The following is an 11,963-nucleotide window of genomic DNA, read 5'->3' as shown; positions in this document are numbered from 1 at the left end:
ATAAGTCATCCATGCTTCAGAAGGTTTCATTACTCAACAAAAACATTCAGAGCAGGCAAAACAGTCAGAGCAACGCAATGTTAGAGGAATCAGGAGTGCTGTGTTCATCAATCTGTTCCCAGACAGCTGCTTAAGTGATCTGTCTATTGGGGCCATGGCTGTGTTGATTATACCGTCTATATACAGCCTTACTATCTCTACCTTTCTTTCTCCTATACACTGTTACTGTTGCTGAGAAAGAAGCATCCCAAAAGGTAGCAGTGATGCTTGTGAGTGTCAGGACAGAGTCAGAAAATGTCTGGGCTCTTGTCCACTGGTTCCCACTACAGCATGCTTTCTTTTGTGTCACCATGCCAATCATATGAGAAAGAAAGGCTCAGTCATGGCAAAAAATAAAAATACAGACTTTGCACATTAAGCCAGCCTCTACCTCAAACATTTAAAGATGGGCCCAGGAAATGAGAATTCCTTTAGAGACCACACATCCAAAATACTTTCCCAAGGCTGGCCCTATTTAGACTCCCAGTGACTTAGTGAGCCAGAATTTCTCTTTGCTGTCTGCCATCTAGTGATTTCTGCTGACACTGAAGTTCCTTTATTGCACTTCTTCTCTTAGTGACTCCTGATTCTAGCTATGTCCGCTATTATCAATAGTATGGTCCTTGGAATATCTTATAGTGAGGACTTATTGAGAACACAGTGATGGGGCAGAGTCTTCTGTTTTGTGTTAATTTCATTGGTTAAATAAAGAAACTGCCTTGGCCCTTTGATAGGACAGAAAATTAGGTAGGGGAGTAAACAGAACAAAATGCTGGAAGAAAGAAGCCGAGTCAGGCAGTTGCCATGATTCTCCCACTCCAGACAGATGCAGGTTAAGATCTTTCCTGGTAAGCCACACCTTGTGGGGCTACCCACATTATTAGAAATGGGTTAAAGCAAGATCTGAGAGCTAGCCAGTAAGAGGCTAAAGCTAATGGGCCAAGCAGTGTTTAAAAGAATACAGTTTCCATGTAATTATTTCAGGCATAAGCTAGCCATGTGGGATGGCTGGAAGGCAGCCCGCCGCTCCAACTACTACAACACAGTTATCTCAGCAAGTGCCACTGCCACAGTCAAATGTCATTCTTTGAGTATATCAAAATGCTAAAATATTAATACCTCCAAAGAGAGAGACTGATGTTTTGTTTCAAGTGAAATGGACTCCTGTTCTTTGATATTTCCAACTCATATAACATAATTTCCCTCTTGTTTTACGGTTTTTAATTGTTTCTTATTTGTATTTCTTATTCGGTCTTTACCAAAGTATCTAAACTGAAGATTTATTTTTACATACCTATTAAGTCAATCATTTCTTTCTAAGTTTCAAATAATAATTTAATAGTGCGCTTATTCGTTTTAATCCTCTGTATTATCAATGATTGGACAGATATTACCAGAAAAACCTATTGCCAGAAATTTAATCCTATATCATTATTACAATAACTATTTCTAATGAGGAGTTCAGTGGATTATCACACATTAATTTTACTCACAATTCACATTACCTTTATGTTAAATATTTTCAAGTGTTGGAAAAATATTAACTTCTGGCATCTCAGGAAACCTGTCAACTTTTGGTTGACCCTTCTGTGGTAGTTACACCCTGAGCATGGGACTGAAACTTTTTACCTAATTATGTGATAAAAGCTTTCTGGGAACAGAATCACTCCATCCCTAAGGCATGACTAAGCAGTCTGCTCTCAGATGCATCCTGTGTTGAAGCTACATTTTCTTCACTAAAATCGCCCATTGAAGCCGTAAGTCTCTGATGCTCTGAGGTTTATGGTTGAAATGGTTGATGACATTCTGCAGCTCAGTGTGTTTTTGTACATTGCAACCTTTGTCATGTTGTAACTTCACATGAAGGGACCAGATGGAGAGTATGTTGACCTCGGCTGTATTCTCAAAAATGATCAAAACAGTTCTCTCTGTGAGAATCGCATCTTGAATTTTCTAATTCTACTCAACTAAGCTACCATATGCGACACACTTCCCAATTACCTTTAGACTTGCAAAAAATGCATCAACAGTCGAGAACTAGCAGTAAGAAAAATGTGATGTATGAAAAGAAGTGTTTTTCACACTGCCCCTTGTTATTATGTTATAAAAACCCAGGCTTAAAATAGATTGAAGTAGATTTATCTTTTAATGAAAATCGCCGAGAGTTTGAAGTTAAATGTTCTTATCTTCTCCTCATGCTTCCAGTGCAGAGTTGACCTTGCAGTACCATTCCAGTGAGAACTACCATGGCTTTTCGGACTGACTTACTTCACAAGCTATACTTGAAAAAGAAACTGAAGCCAGCATGCCTCCTTTAAGGTTGCATTGTCTGGAGTTGTGCATGTTGGCTTTTGCAGAAGTCAGAGGGCAGGAAAGGTTAGGCAGAATGTGTAGGGAAAAAATTTTAAAAAGTAAGTTCCTAGGACAATGCTAGGTTACTGGCCTGGCAAGCTCACGGGTCCATCTGAGCTATGCGGGTCCTTAGTTGATATTCTCACTTCCAGGTACTCTCTGAAATCTACAGATTGGGTTTGTTTATGCAATTGACTTCATTATTCTCACTGCCTAAATGCAGCCAAGCAGTGATGCAGCAGAACTCACAGAAACATGAATTCTCAGCATGCAAGTCGTATAAAAACATTTCTTTGTTTTCATAGCAGGCTTGAGACACTTGAGTTGATCTCTCAGAACCTGGAAGTGACATGAGTAATTTCAAAACCAGACTCTCAGTTTAGTGTCTTCTTCCACTTCCTCCTCCTCTTCTTCTCCCTCCTCCTCCTCTTTCCCCTCTTCCTCCTGGTCCTCCTCTTCCTCCTGATCTTTCTCTTTCTCTTCATCCTCCTCTACGTCCTCCTCCTCCACCAGTGAGACAATGATAATTGAACCTTTTTTTCTTTGTTTTTGATTCATTTTTGTATGTATTTCAAAATCCATAAAAGAGAGAAGAGCTGGTGTTAGAAAAAAAACCCAATGTGTTAGCAAGAAGTAAAAGGCAAAACAATTTAAAAAAAGAATATGTTCAGCTAGCATTTTATAAACATATGTAAAAGAGCACACAGGGAAAATACAGTAATGAGAATTTAATGTCAAAATGATTGTAATTTTATGCCTAAATAGACTCAACACAACCAAGAAATATGTTCACTTTAATTAAAAACAGAGGCATTTTAGGAGCTTTCTCCAAAATTTCATAGACCCTGAAACTAATCCGTTTTTAAGAACAGTACTTGATGAAGAAACATGAACCCCAAAGCAGCAATGATGCTCTTTGAAGCAAGGGATAAGGGTTCTCTTGGACCTTTCCTCTCCACAAAGGTAGAAAATAATAAAATTCTGTAGTTGTAAGTATATTATACAGTTCTTCCTATACTGAAGGCCACATGCAACAGGCTAAGAAAGTCAATTGCCAATAATTTAAGGAAGTACGTTTTATAGTTACTCAAATGAAAGTCTTTCTGAAATTGTGCCACATAGTTTTTAAAGATTTTGTAGAACAGTGAAGGAAACTGTGATGTTTTGAATAAGAAATGTTCCCCATACGTTCATGCATTTGAACACTTGTTCCCTACATGGTGGCACTATTTCAGGAGTTGGGGCTTTGTTGCAGAAAATATGCCACTCAAAGCAGACTGAGAATCTAAAAACTCTTGCCCTTTTTATTTCACTGTCTATGCTCTGTGTTTGCGGTTTAAGATGTGAGCTCTCGTTCTTGAGTTCTCAGTAGTCCTCATTGTCCGCCATGTTCAACAAGTCCGGTTTTATCCCAGGCTTTTTCAGACCCAGGCCAGCTGGCCTTGGTGAGTTACGGATAGAACATCCCCATTGTCTCAGTGTGTGGGTGTACCCCTCGCGGTCCTGAGTTCCTTGCTCGTGCTCCCTCTCCTTCAAGAACAATAGCAATGGGTTTTTGATCCTACTGTATGTACTGGCTTTGGGGGAGTCTAGGCAGTTTGGATGCTCACCTTACTAAACCTGGATGGAGGTAGGCAGTCCTTGGACTTCCCACAGGTCAGGGAACCTTGATTGCTCTTCGAGCTGATGAGGGAGGGGGACTAGGAAGGGAAATGGGAGGCGGTGGCAGGGAGGAGGCAGAAATCCTTAATAAATAAATAAAATTAAAAAAAAAATGATGTGAGCTCTCCTACTGCTGTCCCAGCTACCATGCTGGCCACTTGCTCCCTCATTGTCTCTACCACTGTGGACTCTGTCCCTCTGGACCATATGTCCAAATAAACTCTTTCTTCTGTATGTTACCTTGCTCATAGCATTTTAATACAGCAACTGGAAAGTGAATAATACAAAAACAGACTTGCTTAGATATGCTTATGCAAGACTCACTTATTGTATTAAGGTCTTCTCATCATCACTATTTCCTGCATTAGTTTCTCAGTGCTTTACAAAAAAAGTTAGAGGTCATAGGATTTTGCTAAAGCTACATAGTGCTACAAGTAGATGAACCTCAAAAATATTATAATATTAATTGGAACATATAATATGCTTGATCAATTCCACCCCATTCCTTCCCTTCCAATTATTCTTCAAATTATCCAATTATTAGTCCGTTACCATATTTCCCTTTTAAACTTCATGTGTTGTCTTTCCTTCTTTAATAGTCACTGAGCTTGTTTTGCTTTATTTTTCCTTTCAAAAAATATATTTTTGATTGAAATAGAATTATAACTGTTTCCACCCTCTTTTTCTTCCTTTTGACTCTTCCCAGCATTTATGATTCAGAGAATACTAAACAGGCAGGAAAAGCCATAGAAACCAAAATATTATGAAGTATTCTGGAAAATAGTTTCTGCTAGAATTGGTTGCATACATGAGCAGAAGACTGACAATATCAATGGACATGCTAATTGATGTAGAAGGTGGGCAATTTCATGAGGTTCTACTCATAAACAGAGAACTAAAGGCACCTACTTCTTGCTGGGAGATTCTTATTTGTTCATCTATTTTTGTCTGTTTATATCCATTGAGTTCATTTAGTGTTTCATATTTGTGCATGGCTGTGGAGCCATCAGCTGGAACATGGGTAACACTCCTCCATTGCTTGTGGGAATGCAAACTTGTACAACCACTCTGGAAATCAGTATGACAGTTTCTAAGAAAAGTGGTAATCAACCTACCTCAGGACCCAGCAATACTGCTCTTTGGCATATACTCAAATGATGCTCAATCACACTACAAGGATTTTTGTTCAATTATGTTCATAGCAGCATTATTTGTAATAACCAGAACCTGTCAACTGAAGAATTAATAAAGAAAATTTGGTATATTTACTCAATGGAGTACTACTCAGTGGTACAAAAAAATGAAATCCTGAAATTTTCATACAAATAGATGGAACTAGAAAAAAGCATTCTGAGTCAGGTAAGCCTGAACCAGAAAGATAAACTCATAAAAACATACAGGTGGAACAATGGAATCTAATCGAAGACCCCGCTTTTGATTCACACACCTATGAACACCTAATTTTTGACAAAGAAACTACAATTATAGAGTGGAATAAAGAAAGCATGTTCAACAAATGTTGCTGGTATAACTGGATGTTAACATGTAAAAAAATAGATCCATATTTATTCATGCACAAAACTTAAGTCCAAATGGATCAAGGACTTCAACATAAATCCAGCCACACTTAGTCTTACTGAAGAGAAAGTGGAAAGTAACCTTGAATGTGTGGGCATAGGAGACCATCTTCTAAATATAACACCAACACAGACACTAAGGGCAACAATTAATAAATGGGCACTCCTGAAATTGAGAAGTTTCTGTACGGCACAGGACATAATCACTAAGACAAAATGGCAGTACACTGAATGGGAAAAGATCTTCATTAACCCACATTGGACAGTGAACTCTTAACCACTGAGTCATCTCTCCAGGTCAAGATTATTTTACCATCAAATATGGATCACTTTTGTCTCTTGTGGGAAGTTTTCACCTGATACTTATTGTACGTGATGTACCATAACAATTTTGCTCTTATCTGCAATTTTCATAGAAAAAAGTCATCCTCTTTACTTTCCACCTGGTGGTATTTTTGAGCTATGCTGAACACATTGTAGACATTCTAAGGCTTTGTGTTGTGTTTTCTTTTATATTTTAATCTAAAAACTGTACATGTTTTAGTGTGAAATTTTAATCAGTTTTCATTTAGTAGAATTATTGATCAAAATTTATTAGTTAATTGCTTTTTGATTGTTTATGTATACCCTTTATACTTCTTCTTTTTTACCTTTGTAATTACTTTATTTCCTGTAGCACTCTTTTGATCCATTACTCTTTATAATCAGAGTATAATTCATTTTATAGCAAACATGAACATCACTTGAAGTATTCTAAAAATATGGCACTTTTAAATGATAACAGTCTAACTTCATTGTATATAATATCTCTAGTTTTTTAGATTCCCCTTCATAAATTAGATTCTACATATCATAGCATTTTATATTAAAAGTTTCTTCAATAAATCATAACTATGTTGGTTTTACTTTTTGATGTTTTACTATCATGTTGGGGACATGTATGACTTCATAATTATTCTGTGCCACACAGAGTTTAAAATACAGAATATAGTTAAATTAATAATTGTAGAGTATTATGGGTTTGACTGTATGCTTGGTGGTAAATATCATGTTTCTGAATGCTTTTATGTACGTAATTATTATCCTTTTTTTTCTTTATTTTCAGGATTCCCTTAAGCATTGCTTGTAATGTGAATTTAGTAGTAATAAATCTTGCTTATCCTAGATGTTATTGCCACTTAAATTACTTTATATCATGAGATTATATTTATAAATGTTCCTGTTTGAAATGTTTTATTTTCTTCATATTAGTCAAATGTATGGAATCCTTTCATCATACACCCTTGAAAACTAAAATAATCAAATTAAAACTCAAAAATATATTAACCACAATGATCAGTGCAGGCACTGAATATTTTGTATTTATACACCTGCAGAATCATATATCATCCTGATCAAATTTAATCTGCCTCTGTTATTCCCTTCAGAAGACTTAGAAAGGGATTACTTCTATGTGTTATATGTCTAATATTAGGAAAGAAAGAAGAGAGAATAAAGATGAATAATTGTTATTTTGCCTTATTTGTGTAATGATCTAAAACTCTGCAAAACCAGAAAGCATGTGACATATTGTTGTTTCTATAAAAGCTTTTACATGATAAGCAAAACCAACTTCATGGCACCCTAAAAGTGTTAAGGATACTGGTCACCGAGAAAGCATCTCGTAATCCTTCATGAAAAGCATTAATGCATGGGAAAATAAATCAGTTCAATTATAACATAAAAGTATGTTTGTAATCACCTGGCAAATGAGTTTTCATTGAAATTTTTATCAATTTCTTAAGTGAATATTCAATGTTGCAGTAAATTTCAATGCATAAAATCAACAAACTCTACTCATAAAGGATTTACAGAGTTAAACGTAAGACACCTAACTACCATTTCATTCAGTTTGTCAGTGGCCAAAATTAAGGCTTGAATTTTATGGTAATCCTGATCATTGATTTATTTTTTTTCTCTCAGAACTATTATATTTTTGCAATGGGTGATAGACACTGAAATTTAATACGGAGTTCAATGAATAAACCCAATATTTCTCTTCTAAGGGAATTAGACATGAGTAAACTATTATTAATGTAGCTAGTACAGTAATGAATAGTGGGATAAAATGAGCAGGGGTAGTTTAACTTCAATACAATGTTGAAAGTCTTACTAAGAAGGACATATTTGATCAAAGTACAGAAGATAAAGAAATGAACCATGGAGACCTTCAGGGGTGATACTAAGGAAGACAATAGAAGTTCAAGGGCCCTTTGGCAGAATCCTGACTTTTGGAAAGAGTATTTTGGAAGCCTGTGTGTTGCAGTGAGATAAAAATCAGCATGTGAGAAGCTCAGGTCTTGCATGACTTTGGTTAGGAGTGACACTGAATAAGTGACTTAAGTAACCCAATCCACGAATCTGTAGATTTCATTTCATGTCACAGTAACTCATTGGAGAGGTTTACTTTTCAGCATGAACTCAAAACAAGGGCAAATCCTGGAACATCAGTTTGCCTCTTGAGCAGTGAAGAAGAGTGTAGAGTCGTATTTTGTCATAAAACTTTCTATATTGCCAATACACACGAAGCAGATAAGAAACAATAGCGGTAAAGTGCTGTAGTTGAGTGTTAAACAATTCTAAAATGCCTAGATGTGATTTTTATCATGAAAAATCTCTCGAGAAGTTTAGGTGTGCAGAAGGCTGATAAGCACAGTGGAAAGCTGAATATGGGAGCCCAATGCCTTATCAGCAGTTCTTAATCTCAGAGCCAGATCTTCAGGAAAACCTACAGGCCAAGGAACAAAATACCCTTTGACAGTAAAACTCAGAAGAAGGAGTCTAGACCTACCAATTTTCTCAGCTCTGGGAGTGCGCATTTCAGGACAAATGCCCATGTCCCATTACTGCCAAAAGCAGAATTTGCTTCAAAGGAAGTCCATGATAGTAATTTCAGATGCAATTATATGTTCTAATCTTTTATAGGCTATTATGATTCAACACGCATACAAATACATGCACAGATACACACTAAAAGTTGAAATAGTTTAATTTAAAATACACCGTGAAATGTTATGTTCTTTTTAACATTGCCTGGGTATCATGCTCAGATTCTCATTACTTAGGACAATTATTTATCATATTTAATAATTGAGTTTTTAAATGAATAAACACTTTGTAGAGACTTTATTATTTTACAACAGAATAGTATTTCCAGCTTTGATTATATGTTAGAGAAAATATTATCTACTTATAAGGACTCGAAAAATTTGACAATACATCTTGTTAATATAATTTTGATTTCCTGTTTCAAGATACAAGATTTCCTGGTTATATTTGCAGATAATTTCTGTTATCAATCTATTTGTATAACTTTGATTAAATTTTAGTTGTGGCAGTTGGTACTATTGAAATTAAACTGAATAAAATATTCAAGTCATTTGTCTTGGGAATAAAGATGAGGTAGAAACGTTTTGGCCAAAACTACTTTATGATTAATAGTCTATATATTTTCACATTATTATTAAATCTAAAACAAAATAAACAATACATAATTCTAAACTTCAAACAATCATTATCATTTACTGTTATTTTTAGGTAAAATTAAGAAAAATCAAAAACTTCAGTTACGTCATTACCAATATTAAACAGCACTCTCTTTCTAGAGATGTATAATTTTTAAAATATGTGAGCTTTGGAGTTGATGTTTAAATAAATCATTCACCTAAAAGTATCAAGCATTCACCTTATTCTATATGGTTTAATAACTGGCATTTTAGTCACAAAATTTGTCCTCACAAAATACGGTTTATATATCTAAACTATGCGCAGGGTTATGAATCAGACAGATAACTGTTAACAATAGGTCTCGACAACATGGTGGGAGAAGAAAAGGTGTTGGTCCTGGAACTAAGACTAAATTGCCACTGTACGTCAGCTAGACTATATGCTGGGAGCTGGTATCTGGAAGGATGTTTTAACTTAAAAAAATTAACCAGAGGCAATAGAGAGATTGTGGAACACTAAAGATCTTAAAACAGTGAACTATGGGCAGTACATAATGCTCAGATGTGATGAAATTCAGAACAGGTAACTGTGGAGTACTAGGAATGAATGAGAAAAAAGGTCCCCTGTCCCTCCTTGAAAGAGATCATAGGATCCGTACATTTTTTCCTCTCTAGAAGCAGGCCATGAGTTCCTAATTGAAAGGAATCTTTTCTATTTTCAGACATCTAATCTTTCAAAATATTACGAAAAACCAAAAAAAATATTATGATGAATAAAATAATCTCAAAAACTGAGTTGACCAAGTTTCTCCTGTACTCTTTGTAATTACCTGTTGAGGCTTCTCCATGATTGGCCATTCACTGGTCAACAAACCTAGGCATGAAATTCAGTTTTTTTTTTATTTATCTGAGTCTTCATTTCTAAAGGCTACTATGTTACATGACACATATATTAAATATACTTAATGCATTTTCTCTTGTTAATCTGCCTTTGTTGCAAGGTTCTCAGGTACAGACCTGCTTAAGGGAAGCAAAAAGCAACTTATTCTCTTATAGCTCATAAAGTTTAGGCACCAAGAAACACAATTAAAGAGACCAAAACAAGTTTCTGAGAAGTGATGGGCACAAAGTAACATAAAACTACATTTAGATCTATAATAGCTATCATTTAATACAGTCAGGGTCCTTGTCACTGTGCTTGTATTTATCCTTAAGATATCCAGTTTCCTTTGGAACAAATAGATTTCAATTCTTGCAGGGAGAAAAAAAATGCTTACCTAGAGTTTCAACCTATAATTAACAGAACTTTTTGAGATGTGCAGGTGTGTATATGGAGTTTGTTTTGACCCACGCAGAGAGATGGGTGTCACATCTGGAAAACTGGTAGCAGGGTGTCACCAGAGAAACATTCTCTAATTTGAGTATTCCAACAGAAATACATTTTGAAAAGGTTTATTCATGGACTAGAATATCAAATAATAATTTAAGAATATTATTTATTCTTAAACAGTCATAGATGTACCATGCAGAAGGATAGTTATAAGAGAAATATCCAATAGTATATGATGTCATAATTCTGTTTTTATTCACTGTAAAAGCATAAAAAATAAGCCACATATAATTAAAAAAATACAAATATGTTATTTATTACCAAAGAAAATTGAGGGTTCTAAATTCTACCATGTTTTAATTACATGTTAATATTTCTACATTGTATAGGCTAAGTCATTATAGTTTTATATCTAGTTCTCTCAGTGAACTATAAAACTTTTCTCAACATTAGCATTATATTCTACCAATTATTGAATCTCAACTTTGTCAAATACTAGACTTTGTGATAGTATTACAACTTTCTGTAGTCACAGAGGAAGCAGTTGGAGCTAGGAATTTCTGCCAGAGCTTCAGGCATTTGAACTGTTCATCCCCAGTTGGTGCTCTGTGGGGGTTAAAGAACCTTTGTAAAGTAGTCCCTGTGGGAGGAGGGATGCACTGGGCTACGTTTGAGAGTTGATAGTCTTGCTGTGCTTCTGGTTTCTTCTCTGCTTTCAGCCTGTGGATGAAGGTATGATTGCTTTGCTAGCTTTCTTCTCTGGCCATCTGATGTCATGTCACCTCTGCCGTCACGAACTATTTATCTGGGACAATAATCCCAAGTTAATCCTTATTTCTATAAATTGCCTTTTTCAGGTTATTTTACCATGGGGACATGAGTGAAAAAACTGATTTCAAGGCAGACCTGTGCTCTGTTTCTGTCACTTGCTTATGCACATCTTGGTTATATACAGTGAAGATGTTCCACAAGCTACCAAAGAGATCTATGTAGTCCTTAAAATGTGCTGCCCTTAGTTAACATAAATGTACTTCAGAAAAATACACAAATTTAATATTTGGGAAGTTAATTCCCTATGTATTTGATACTGTATTTTTTTTTTCACTTCCAGGACCTAAATTTGATGAAGCAATGTCCTTTGTTAGAAAGTTTTACCTTTTTAAAAAAATGACTTGTTATATAGGTAACTAGGTAATTAGCCTTATATACACATTTTTTGCCACTTTGATATGCATATATACATATTCACACATACACACATAATCATTTGTAAGTATAATCTATATATACATAATATATAACATCTATCTATCTATCTATCTATCTATCTATCTATCTATCTATCTATCTATCTATCTATCTATCTACCTATCTATCTAATCACCTACATAGCAGTTAGATCAGTTTTTTAAACAGGCAAATTTTCTAACAAAGGTGATTGTTTTATCAAAATTATGTCCTGGAAGGTAAAAATACACATGTATGATTGTATGTTTTATATATATTATATGAGATATA

Source organism: Microtus ochrogaster, linkage group LG4, assembly GCF_000317375.1.
Source record: "Microtus ochrogaster isolate Prairie Vole_2 linkage group LG4, MicOch1.0, whole genome shotgun sequence".
NCBI classification, from domain to species: domain Eukaryota; kingdom Metazoa; phylum Chordata; class Mammalia; order Rodentia; family Cricetidae; genus Microtus; species Microtus ochrogaster.
This window is presented reverse-complemented; position numbering follows the sequence as displayed.